At 29.5% G+C, this 13040-nt stretch overlaps 1 long non-coding RNA gene across 1 annotated transcript; it reads right to left on the reverse strand.

Moving 5' to 3' along the window:
• Positions 1-6346: 6346 nt before the first annotated feature.
• On the reverse strand, positions 6347-10612 carry LOC103487634 (uncharacterized). The gene is made up of 2 exons (XR_537306.2): positions 10221-10612; positions 6347-9114 (listed from the first exon to the last, which is right to left on the reverse strand). It is a non-coding gene; the product is annotated as an uncharacterized LOC103487634 (long non-coding RNA).
• Between the last annotated feature and the right edge of the window lie 2428 nt (positions 10613-13040).

A 13040-nucleotide genomic window follows, 5' to 3' on the forward strand; every position in this document is an offset into this window, starting at 1 on the left:
TTTCGGATTTTATTAATGATAGATACTAATTGACACAAATAGACTTCTATCAGTGTCTATCAATAGAAGAATGTGTCTATTAGTGATAGATCTGAAGTTTTGTTATATACATATGAATAAAATGAAAAATAGAAAATGAAAATTAAGGCTCGATTGATAACTATTTATTTTTTACGTTAGAAAACTGAGTCTATTTTATTTCCATGTCTTACAATTATTTTCGTCTTTCTCAGGTATAATAGTTAAATTTTTAACTAAATTCCAAATTCCAAAATACAACTTCTTGAAAGTCCCTTTTCTAGTTCTCAAAATCTAATTTTTGTTTTTTAAGCGAGTGACAGAAAGTTAATAACAAAGAAGAAAGTTAAAAGTGGAAATAATAATGTTTATTATGTTTAATTTAAAAAATAAAATAAAATAACATAATAATGGTCAAACATGACCTAAAATTAAAAAGGAAATGAAAAGCAAGAGTTCAAAATCAACGTAAAGTATGTATGTATATAAAGGGATCTTTTAAAAAATATAATAAAGCGGAAAAATATTTATACTGAAACAATTTCGAAAACGAAAAAAGCGCAAAGGCCCACCATTTAAATTTGATTGTTAGACTTGGACCCAAATCTAAAAGATTTTTTTTTCAAAATTTGGTTATACAATCGTATAGGTTTGGTTAAACGATTCTTTTTAATTCTTTTACTACACGATCATTTAGATTTGTTTACATGATCGTTTAGTTTTGGCTAAACCATTTTTTTAATTCTTTTGGTACACGATCGTTTATATTTGTCTACCCGATTATTTGTTTTTTTACATGATCATTTACATTTGGCTACTACAATCTAAATGATTTTTTTTTTCAAGATTCTTTATACATAATCTTTTAGGTTTTGCTATTTTTTGTACACAGTCGTTGAGATTCGGTTACCCAAATTTAAACAACATAAAAAAAGAATCAGAAACGAAGAAAGACGATGGAAAGAGAAATCATATCGAGAAAAAGAAAAGAAAAAGAAGAAAAACGATGAAAAAATTAAACGACGTAAAAAAATCAGAAAATAAGAAAGAAGATGGAAAGAAATCGCAGTAGAAAAAAAGAAAAGGAAAAGAAGGAAGACGATGAAAGAATCATAACAAAGAAAAAAAAAGAAAGACAGAAAAATTTCATGGGCTTTGTTACTCCGGCCATAAATAATTTGGTGTTTTGTTAACTTCCTGAAAGTTTCCCAATATACAATTACAATTATATTGAAATATGTAACTTTTTGTTTTTTTGTTTTTATAAAAAAGAAAAGGCGAAATATATATAATATTAATTAGAAGGAAAATGGACAAATAAACATCGTTTTCATTAGTGATTGTGATATAACAAAACGCCCCATTGATTCCTTTAGTTTCATTTCATTTTCACCTTATGAGCAATGTGCATTGGTTCCTACGCCTTCAAACCCTAAACAACCCTACACTACTCATTTCAATTCAAATCTTTTTGATAAATATATTCTTTCTTTTTCTTTTTTATATGGTTATTATAATTCTTAAGATCACTATATATGTGTGTGTGTGTGTATATCATTTAGCAATTGGAAGATGAGAAATTGAACCATGTGAGTTTAAAGATATTAAATTAGCTAGTCACTTTAGCTTGGTCCAATAAATTGACTAAAAGCTTAATTAAAAGAGAGAATTTATTTTGGAACTAATTCAAAATAGTTTTCTTTCAAATATTCTTTTTCAAAATTTCTCCCCAAAATAATGTTCGAAATGAAGATCTTGTATTCAAAATTCAAGTGATAGTTTTTATAAGACAATAAGTTTACTTCTATAATTGTTAGATTTGGTTTTGAAATGATGTCTAATGTAGTATGATATCGCATGAAATATAAATTGTGAATTCGATTCATTCAATAATGGGTGAACTCAAAAGTAAATAACAAAATAAATAAACTCATAAATCACAAATTATCAATAATGTTCGTGTTCATATGTTTAAATTTCAAATATATATATATATATATAAAAAAGAAAAACATATCATCATCAAATGAAGATCTCGTATTCAAAATTATGTGTAAATCTACTTAAGCTTATAAGTCAACTAGTGATCTAAGGCAAGACTTAAGTTTAAAATAATTTTTAAAATTGTTCACATGGATATGACCAGTTTTTTAAAAAAATAACATCTATGTATTCATTTCCTCTCGAAATATCAACACATCAATGACGATACTTCAATTGTATATGAACATATCAATAAATTATCTCATCAATAGATATTTATGTAATAAAAAAATTAATTTGTAAGTAAGTTATTTTTTAGTGCATATTTTTAAGCGCATTTTCACCGTAATGTGTGTATATATACACACAAAATATATTAAGATATCATATTCTATCAATAATATATCCAATAGAAGTATATCATGATATAATCTAAAATTTTTGCTATATTTTATAAATATTTTTAGCACTTTGTTCTTTTACTACAATTTCTTTTATTTTTACTTTCAAACTTTATTATAAATATTATTAACAACATCTATATTCACGGCCATAGATATTTCAGTAATACTTGTACTCAGATTCATATATATTTTCTATAAAAGATATCGGTTAAATCATCACAGGTTGATTTACAAATATATCGAAATATCATATAATATTTTAAGTATGATTGAACAAAATAATAATAATAATAATAATAGAAGCACCATTTCAATAAAAAGCAACGGCATATTATTGTATGTTGAATTAAAAAAGGAGAACGGACAATTGGAAACATCACATGCATGAGAATGGGAACATTGTGTGGTTTTATCACTTTGGCAAACACCCCTTTTTCTTCACTAAATTATCTCTTTCAGATCAATTTCTCCATTTCAAAATCTACTCTTTTATACTTTTCGAGTTCAACTTAAAGTCATTATTTTGAAAATTTGCAATATTACCTCTCAACTTTCATAAACATTTTTCACCATACAATTTTGCATAAAAATTGAGATAAAAAACATCCCTACACGAAAATTTAAATCACCACAACATTTTAGGTTATTGACCCATAATCTTTAATTCGGTCGAAAGTATAAAAGCATTTTTTAAATAAAAACGGAATTTAAGGACCATTTAACTTTATATATATATATATATATATATATATATATAATGTGTATATTTGGTGGAAGAATAGAAAAGAAAACAAAAGGTGGGGGGTGGGTGTAGATTTCCACTTTCTCCTCCACTCCACATGTCCTCCATGATCTTTTTGTGAATGTGGAAGAAAGAGCATTTAATTTTGTTCCTCTCTCAAAAAATGCCACAAACTTTTCTGTCTTTGCTGCCTCTCTTTTACACTAAATACAAACATAAAATCTAAAAACAATCAGAATCAACGAAAACTTTCAAATTTCCTAAAAAAATAAATAAATAAATTATGATCTAACGTTCTTTTAGTACAGATTGAAGATGATGGATTCGAATTTGAGCCACAAACCTTTTGATCAGCATACATTGATTGCAAGGTGGAATAATGTTCAATCCATTTAAATAATTCACATTAGAGTAATATATGTTAACTACAATTGGACTCGAGCTAGAGTGTCTTAATCAAATTGAATTGGTATTCGAGAGTTGGATGGGTTAGCGCTTCCTAAAAAGCCATATAATTGCTTAAGCGAAAGGTTATTGTTCTTATTTGCATGAAGGAAGGTTACAAAACTAAAACCGTTTATACAAAATCCTCACAACTTATTATCCACTACCCATTTGCGTCCGAATTTATAGCAAATGGATAAATATATTTGTGTTTCAAATAGTAAATCGACTTCAAGTGATTAAAAAAACAAATGGTAAACTTTTTTCTTTTTTTAGTACAATCATCGAGGATACCTCAATATACACTTGAATATCAATTGAGTTAAATTCAGGTAACAAACAAACGATAATTAAATCGATGCAATAAAAAATAATTTAACAACCATTTATATCCCCTCTTTCTTATTATAAATTCTACTAATAATAAAAACAATAGGTTAAGAGAACAATTTCCTCTTAATTGAAAGAAACAAAAAATAAATAAACAATTGGTAAGGTAGGGGCGTAAGTCCAACTTGAATAATCCGACAACTTGGACAACCCAACTCATATTGTATGAATTGGGTTGAGTTAGTTTAAGATATGGGTTAGGCCGGATTGAAAATTTTGGTGTTTTTCGAGTTGGGTTGGGGTTTTGAAAAATTTAATTCAACCCAACCTAACCCGAATTAATTATATATATAGATAATCCTGGACCAAGAAAATGGAGGTCTTCCGACGTACAAAAGCATCGAGAGATATATGAAAAGTGCATAAATCCGCGTCGGAAACGATATCGGAGAAAATGAGTCAGGAGAGGCTCTCCCGACAAACAAAATATAGCGTCGGGAGATCCCTTGACATCTTCCGACGCACAAAATAGAGCGTTGGGAGATGTCAAGGGATCTCCCGATGCTATATTTTGTACGTTGGGAGATCCTTTATTTTTAATGGAAGTTTTTTTTTTTTACAAAACCAAGAATGAGATCTAAACAAACGAATGGAAAAATTAGCAATCAACACTAGGTATATAGTTTAAACATAAAGAAAAATAAAAACAATAACAAAATGAACACAATAAAAACAAAATTTACACAATTAACAACAAATTTACAACAAAATGAACATAGTTTAAACATTATTGATACAAATACACAAAACAATCACAATATTAATTATATTTTTAATACCTAAACCAAAATAAAGAAAAAAAAGAGAAGAGATTGACTTACCAACGGCGAGGGACGGCAAAGACCGGCGACAGAAATCTTCTTCCTCTTTTGGAAGTTTGAATCTCTCTCCCTCGCTTGCTCGCTCCCAACGCCGTTATGTACAACGTCAAGAGAAGTTAAATAAAATGAAAAAATTATAAACGTCTCTCGACGCCGTACACAACGGCGTTAGGAGAAGTTAAATATATTTAAAAAAAATTATAAACTTCTCCTGATGCCATTCTCGATGAATCGTCAATGGCGTCGAGATCTCAGATTACTCCCGACAACGTCCCTGACGCCATGCAAGATACGTTAGGAAAACCTATCTGACATAATTAATGTATGAAAATTTCCAACTGATAATTCCCAACGCGTGCATGGGGCGTCAAGATAAGTTGTTATTCCGACGCTATTCACCCCAACGACGGAAAAAGTTCTTTTGCCCAACGTGTAAAAAATGGCATCGAGATAAGGCGTATTTTCCGACATTATTTCTTCCGACATCTTTTTATGCGTCGGAAAAACCTTGATTTCTTGCAATGCATCTCAGTGTCACTAAGGCCCGAGCTTCAATAACTTAAAGGAATAATTATTTCATTCCGGGGCATTTCGGGGCAGTGTATGCCTGGAATCGAATGAATTAAAAGCAATAATTTTAGGTCATCTAGGTGCAACTAAGGTCCGAGATCATGTATTAAATTTGAAAGTCATCATCTTAGAAAAATACAACCCAACCGAACCCATATTTTATGGGTTGGGTTAGGTTGGTAATACAATTTGGATTATTCGATTGTCAACCCAACCAATTCGAAAATATGAGTTGGATTCAAAAGGCCCCCAACCCAACCCGTTTACACCCCTATGGATAGAAATAAAAATATGAGATTATAGAACCGAAATCTAATCAAAATGAATATGAGAGATATTGAAATGGACGAAGAACCGAAAATAAAATTGTGAAGCACGAACAATAAAAAGGATGGTTAAGTTAAAAACTGTACAAATGAAATGAATATGATATCATAAATTATCAAACCTAAAACAATAAACTAAAACATAAATTTTGGATTAAAATGATTGCAAAATATCATTCCATTACGACCCCAACACCCCTTTTTGCGCACTAAGAAATGAAAACACGATACCGATCCCTTACATAAGCTAGAATTTTTTTTCTTAGAATAGTTCAACTATATTTTAAGAAGCATGTTGACATTCAGATAATGTATAGTTATTTAAAATTTTCCATTCTTGGTAGTACTAAATATTCATACTAATAAAGCTAAGTCTCCTTTATTAACAAAACTAAGGACTAAGGAGAGCGAAACAAAATTAACAAGACAAGCCTCTCCACAAACTCAAAGGAGCTTTTGGTCCGTCGATCCTTACCATGTCTAGACATAGTAAATTAAATTTTCCCGTATTGATCCTTACCATGTCTAGACATAGTAAATTAAAATTTCCCGTATTGAGTCAAATTAAGCCACGAAACCTCAGTAGTGTCATTCCATCCATTCTTTTAAATTTTAACCTTACAATCATACTTTCTATGAAACCCAGAGTAAGTAATTCGCTCCAAGAACATCAATAAATGAATTGAAATAGTATTTTTTTACAACACCTTTGTCCTTGTCGTTATATGATAAATGTTAATAAAATTATCCAAAATAAAATTATATTTACAAAACCAAAATAAAATTATATTTACAAAATAGAGAAGAAAAATTCAAATAAATTATAGAAAGCTTGACGAAAGTAATTGTCCTCACTCATATACCCAAGATCATCACATTATCTAACCGATGTGAGGCTTTGGTTGCTTTATAATCTTCCCCTCGAACAAGTCTTACATTACAATCCTCCCTTCAAATAGCCATTCATCTGCCAGGCTCCCCCTAAGCAGTCATTCATCTATTATGCTCTATCTAGACTAGCTTCTCTTCTGTGAGCACACTATCGATCATGACCTACTTTTTGAAGCTTTCGAGACTATACCACATTTTTGTTCGACGCCTGAGAATCATCCTAACATGATTAAGTTAGAGACATATCTCTGATACCATATTAAACCGTCAATTCACCTGAAAGGTTAAGTTGATGATCGAGGACAAATTTAATTATATATCACTAACGGTCCAAACAACCAAGATACGAAAATTATTTTGTTTTCAAAATTGTAGGATTAGCTAATTGATAAATGTGTAGCTAGTAGAGTTTTTGAATTTAACCACCAATAAATAGAATTCAATCATCGAGCATGTAGAGTTCATCCATAACAAGAGAATGTTCAGTAAAGAAGGTGGAGAGAGTTTAAATTTCAAAAAGTAAAATCTTTATCACTAAAACTGAGTTTTAATTTTAAAACACTCGAATTCACAACAAACTTATCAATTGAAAATATCAATTTAATTGACATTGAAATTAGAGTGAAATATATATTTAAACCAACCAGTCATTTAGATATTATTGATATCATCAAAATCCATAGCAAATATATATGATAATTAAGATAATATGTTAGTTTAAAATTAAAGACTCATAAAAGACACAGTTGTGGTCTAAGATTTGAAAACTTAAACCAATTACCGAACTTGTTCAAATATTCAAACAAACAGTTAAATCTCGAAATCTTTTAAAAAAATTACAATTAGAAAGAAAATGTTATAAAGATTAAATAAAAACTAATTATTATCTACATGAAAATTGGAATGACAAATGACAAATATTGAAATAATAACGCAGCAATGACAACAATAGGATAACTTAACACAAATTCGCGCTCCCTTCCCTACTCACTTATAAAAACAAATTTTAAATATTTTTCTAAAAATCCACGTGGCAGTTTTTTATAATTAAATGCAGTAGAGCAATGCACCATAGATGAATGTAGACCAGCTGTACACAACTTTTAATTTTTATTCTTTCCCTTTCAATAGCATACACAACCGCAATTTCATGGGTATGGTTGGTTCGGACCAAACCAAATCGGAACAAACCCCAAAGAAGTAGTTGGAAGAGCTGTGGCCCATCGGACTGGGCCGACAAACCTTCTAAACTCACCAAGGGCCCAAGGTTAGACCCACACTCACGATCCTGTGTTCTATCCAACCATACCCTCCCACAGTTTCGTTACTGTAGAAAGGAATACTTATACTAAGATTGGGAGATCGACATCTCCCTAAAACAGCCATATCCTGTTTTGTTTTGTTTTGTTTTTATTGTATTCCCCTGTTTCACTTCTAGTACTCACGTACATTCTAAAAAAATTGCCAAACTAATATTTTACCGGTCTTTTGTATTTAGGTTGTAAATTTCAATTATTGTAATTTGGTGTGTAAAAAGTGATAGGAAAAGTTGTTGCAAATAGTATCGTAAAAAACTGGAATTTTTGAATAAGTGTTCGACTGTATTCAATTGTTGAGTAAAATAAAAATTATATTAGTAAGAGATGGTTACTATAGTATAATGTAATTGCCAAACTATAATTTATTATTATGTGACAAACTCTTTTTCCCTTTCAAAAGTTTTAAAAAAAAAAGTTTCATCCCTGAACTATCATACAAATAACCAATTTGTAATAATTTAGCCGCCATCATTGGTTTTTTTTACCAAAAGTTTCAATCTACAAATGAAAGATTATTAAATCACACCACTTCATAGACTAAAAAATGTTACTTGTACGAAAACTTGTGACAGAATAAGTTCGTTAACTTTTTAAATATGTTTTTAATTGGATTTGATTTGTTTTTGGTAAGAAATCAACCCCCAAAACTACCTTCACTAAAAAATTCATGACCAATACTGTTAAATAATTTTTGATTGTTTGGTTTTAATTTAAAATTTTTCAAATTTTGGTTTGATTCCGATTCTTTATTTTCGGGAAAAAAATTCAATAAGAATGTCTTCGCTAAAAGGGTCCTAATTTTTTTTTTCAAAATTGAAATAATAGCCTTCTCTTTTTTAAATCAAGAATTTGTGGGAGTAAAAGATTCGATATGCGTTGGTTGGCATCTATCCAACGGATCTTTGACACAAAAGTGGCAAGCATTTTAGCTTCTAATTGGTTAAAGGAAAAATTAGTAAACTTTGATCATAAAAAGACATTAATACACTTTAATCTTACAACTATATTTACTTTTAAAGTAAAACTGATCAAAAGCTATATACATAATTACTAATTATCCACATTTAAAAAGAAAAAACACTTCACTATATTAGCAATAGTTCAAAAACTTCAAATATAACTGACTGACCTTCATCAGATTCTCCACCATTTCTTTTCGCTGAGCTCCTTAAATTTTGAATTTAGCCACAGTGACATCCAACAATCCTATTACAAAAAATTCTCGGCAAAATTTCATTGATGAAAACTCAACATTTTTAAATGAAGAAATTGGAAGATTCTGTAAGAAACCGTTAGCTAAAGTTAATGGTAAAAATAGTGTAATAATAATGGAAGGAAGACGATTAAGCATAGAATTTAATAGAAAAGAATTTGATACAAAATTTAAGCAATTCAGTTAATCATGAAGTTGTACAAATATATAAGTACTTGACTAGTTTGCAACAAGAAGCTAGTATAAAATTTCCCAAGATGAACAAACAGATAGATAATGACCAAGAAAAAAATGAACACAAATTGCAGAAAAATAAGTACAACTGCGTGTGCTGTTGAAAAAAGGACTTTGACGGTTTTCAAAAATGTCTGTCAAAGAGAGTAACAACAGGAAATTTGGAATGGATAGAGGATGAGCATCTTTAGAAGGATGAACAGAGAAAAAAGTTACTATATATAGAGAATAAAAAGTACAGTAAATTGAGCTTAGTCGGAAGAGGAACACGAAAAGATTCGACCACGGTGTTGGTGCCAGACGGCAAAGGTAATTTAGATAAAAAAGATGCTAAAACTAAAAGCAATTTGGAGGAAAAACAGGGATTAAAATAATAACGATAATAAGAAACAACCAAAATGAATCATTGTTTAATGAAATTTTACTCGAAACGCACTGTGAATCCATGAAATAATTGCAAAATGGAAGAATCAAGAAAAGCGAATGACGCAAACGTGGACCACACTGCACAAACAACGATTTGTTCAAATTGACCGAAAGCACTTTTAGTTCCATTACTATTTACTTTTCGAATAGAGAGATCATCAGATCGAGCAAATAGCATATAAACCGATTCCGATTCAGCTGCCAAATCAAACCTCAAAAACACACAGACAAAAAAAAAATCAGATACTCCTACAAAACAATTAATTAAGACATGTAAACACGCATTGATTCACCAGCACCATAACATCTAAAGCTTGATAAAAATCCAGAGCACAGAAGTGAAGTAATTAAATTAAACCTTCGAAATTCAATATCGAAGCTCCTAGAGGTGGATTTTCCAGATCTTAATAGTAAATTATAGGACGAAAACAATTCAAACCTCAAAGAAACTGCATCAGGTAAAAGATGCTAGATCCATGAAATCTTCATCGCTGTCTCGGATTCAGTTGATGCAAGGCGGGATCCAATTCGCTCGATTACACACACACATATATATTTCCCCTGAACAACGCAGAGGAAATTGAAAGAAACAACAACAATCAAGATCAACGTGAACAAAAAGCGAAACAGTTCCCGACCTGCACCAAGCGAATTAGAGACCGCCGATGACTGAACCAAAAAGAAGCAGAGAGGAGAAAAATCGCCATCGCCATGAGAGAGAGAGGGGGGGGGGGGGAGGGGAAGGACAAGAGGGTGAAAAAAAATAGAGCGAGAGAGAGAAAGAGAAGGAGAAAGAAATGGTTAGGCATTTAAGGCTAGTGGAACCCTATCAAGGAGTAGGGGTAGTGATTGCGTGATGCGAGGGTTATATATAGGGAAGACAGACGAATATGATTGGACCACGTGGCAAGGGTGATTTTTGGATCGGTGACGATTGAATTTCAAGCGGCGCATGGTGCAGTCGTTTTATATTTTTAATTTGTTAATTTCAAAGGGGGAAGGGGGGGGGGGCCTCTCTTCCGCGTGAGGAGTTAAATAAAAGGGCATGGATTTGTATTTAATTACGAGAAGGCCATAGTTGGGGTTTGGCAGAAGTCACAGTAAATGCACGTGCGTTTTTTTGTTGCCACTTGCCGTCTCTCTCTCTTCTCTCTAATTCTACCGAGGGAGATGAGCTGGAACTTCAGCATAAAAAGGTAGTAAATTTATTATAAATAATAAATAATATTGTTTTCTTTTTCATTTCCAATTGCCTCATCTCTTTATTCATTTATTAATTACACATTTACAATGGGTTTGAATTCATTTTGGGTTGTTTTTTTAATAAAAAAAATTATTAAAATAGAATATTTCACCTAATATCATAAAATATTTAGACTTTAAGTGCACAGAATTTATCAATTTTTTCTATTTTTTAAAAGTTTATAATAAAATTAACTAAAATATAATAAAATATTATTAATAGAGGTTGATAATGACGTTGTGTTTATTGTAGTTTATTTATAGAGTGTAGTTTTAGTTTTGAGTGTTTAATTTTAAAAATATTTTAAAAGACAGTTATTATAAGAAAATATATAAAAAAGAAATTTTGAAACCTTCAAATTTATTTTAAATAGTTTCTTCTCAAAAAATTAAATGAGTGGAAATTTTTTTTTTTCTGCGGCCAACCTAAAGGTACATTAATTTTAAGAGCTTTTTTCTTAAAACTACATTTTATTATTTATCATACAGCGAAACCTAACACGTGTAGGTCAGTTTTTAACTATTAATGTATTAAAGAAGTGGGTTTGTACTTTGTGTGTGTAATTAGTAGTAATGTAGGTAAGTAAAGAAAGTTACATTACTACATTACATATAATACTTATCTTATACATTATACGTCGATAAACAATATATTATTTTATTCACATATCATATTATTGGTAAATGTTTCTCTTATGTCATGTAATTAATGGGGTTGGTATTCTTTTTTTCTTTTTTTATTATTATTATTATTATTATTATTGCTACTGTAGTACCATAAAACTTCCCCATGAGTAAAGAGTAGCATAGTGTATAAAAAATTGAGGTGTGCGTATAAATGAATTGGGATGGGGACGTTAATTATATTGATGGGTTTGGACCCTAATAGACCATGTGTTTGTTTTTGTATCATTTCCAACCTATGTTACAATCACATTGAAATTTGTAAAATATTATTAATTTTAGTACCATATTATAACATTCATATACTTCAATTCACATATACAGGACGTGTTAAATTTTATCGCGATTTAAGATACTAATTGGAAGAAAATAAATATTATATTTTTTAATTGATGATTAGTATTATTGTTACAGAACGTACCCTCTAAGTTCTTTAATTTAAAAAAAAAAAAAAAAGATGAATAGTTAATTTGTATTTAAACCTCTAAAATTAATTGAAACATTATTGTTCTAAAGGAAATTATTATAAATGGCAAAACTGTTGAATTTTTTTAAAAAAATATAGAATAATTTAGATTTTATCAATGGTCAATACTGATATATCAATGTTTATCAATGTCACTGATAGAAATCTATTAGTGTCTATATCATTGGTAGAATATGAAATTCTGATATATTTTTTCGAAAAATATTTTAGTTCATTTTGTTTTGTTTGAAAATATCTCATCAATAAATAGGTGAGTTTAACTCCACAATAATTGACATGGTATTTTAACTTAGAGACGGGATGTACGACCTCCCATTACCACAATAGGTACTAAAAAACAAACTACACCATTTCACAATTTAATAATTTGGAAGAAATATTTTGTTTATTTCGTTAGCATAATTACTTTACATTTATATGATAAATTAATGTTAAGATCATTCATGTCAAATTATAAAAAAAAAAAAAAAAAGTTATATACTTGATTCTATTGAATAATTGATAATGGCTATAAGAAAATTATTTTGTTTTCCTCAACCAAAAGTACTTCTAATCTCTTTATTGAAATCTTTTTGTCGAGGAGATACATAAAAAGATGGAGTGTTTGGTAATGATTTATTTTTCTATTTGTGTTTTTTTTAACTTTAAGCAGATTTTAAAGAACCTATTGGTTTAATTAGTTGAGATGGTTATGATTCTTAATATTAATTAGTTGAGTTTTTCTTTTTATTATTGTTTTTAAAGAAAGTATTAATTTAAATAATTGTTTATTATAGAGATGGTCGCAACTAAGTATTGTTTATTAATGTAATAAAGTGAGATGAGATTCGTAATGAGTGACAACAA

Source organism: Cucumis melo, chromosome 7 (genome assembly GCF_025177605.1).
Source record: "Cucumis melo cultivar AY chromosome 7, USDA_Cmelo_AY_1.0, whole genome shotgun sequence".
NCBI lineage: Eukaryota > Viridiplantae > Streptophyta > Magnoliopsida > Cucurbitales > Cucurbitaceae > Cucumis > Cucumis melo.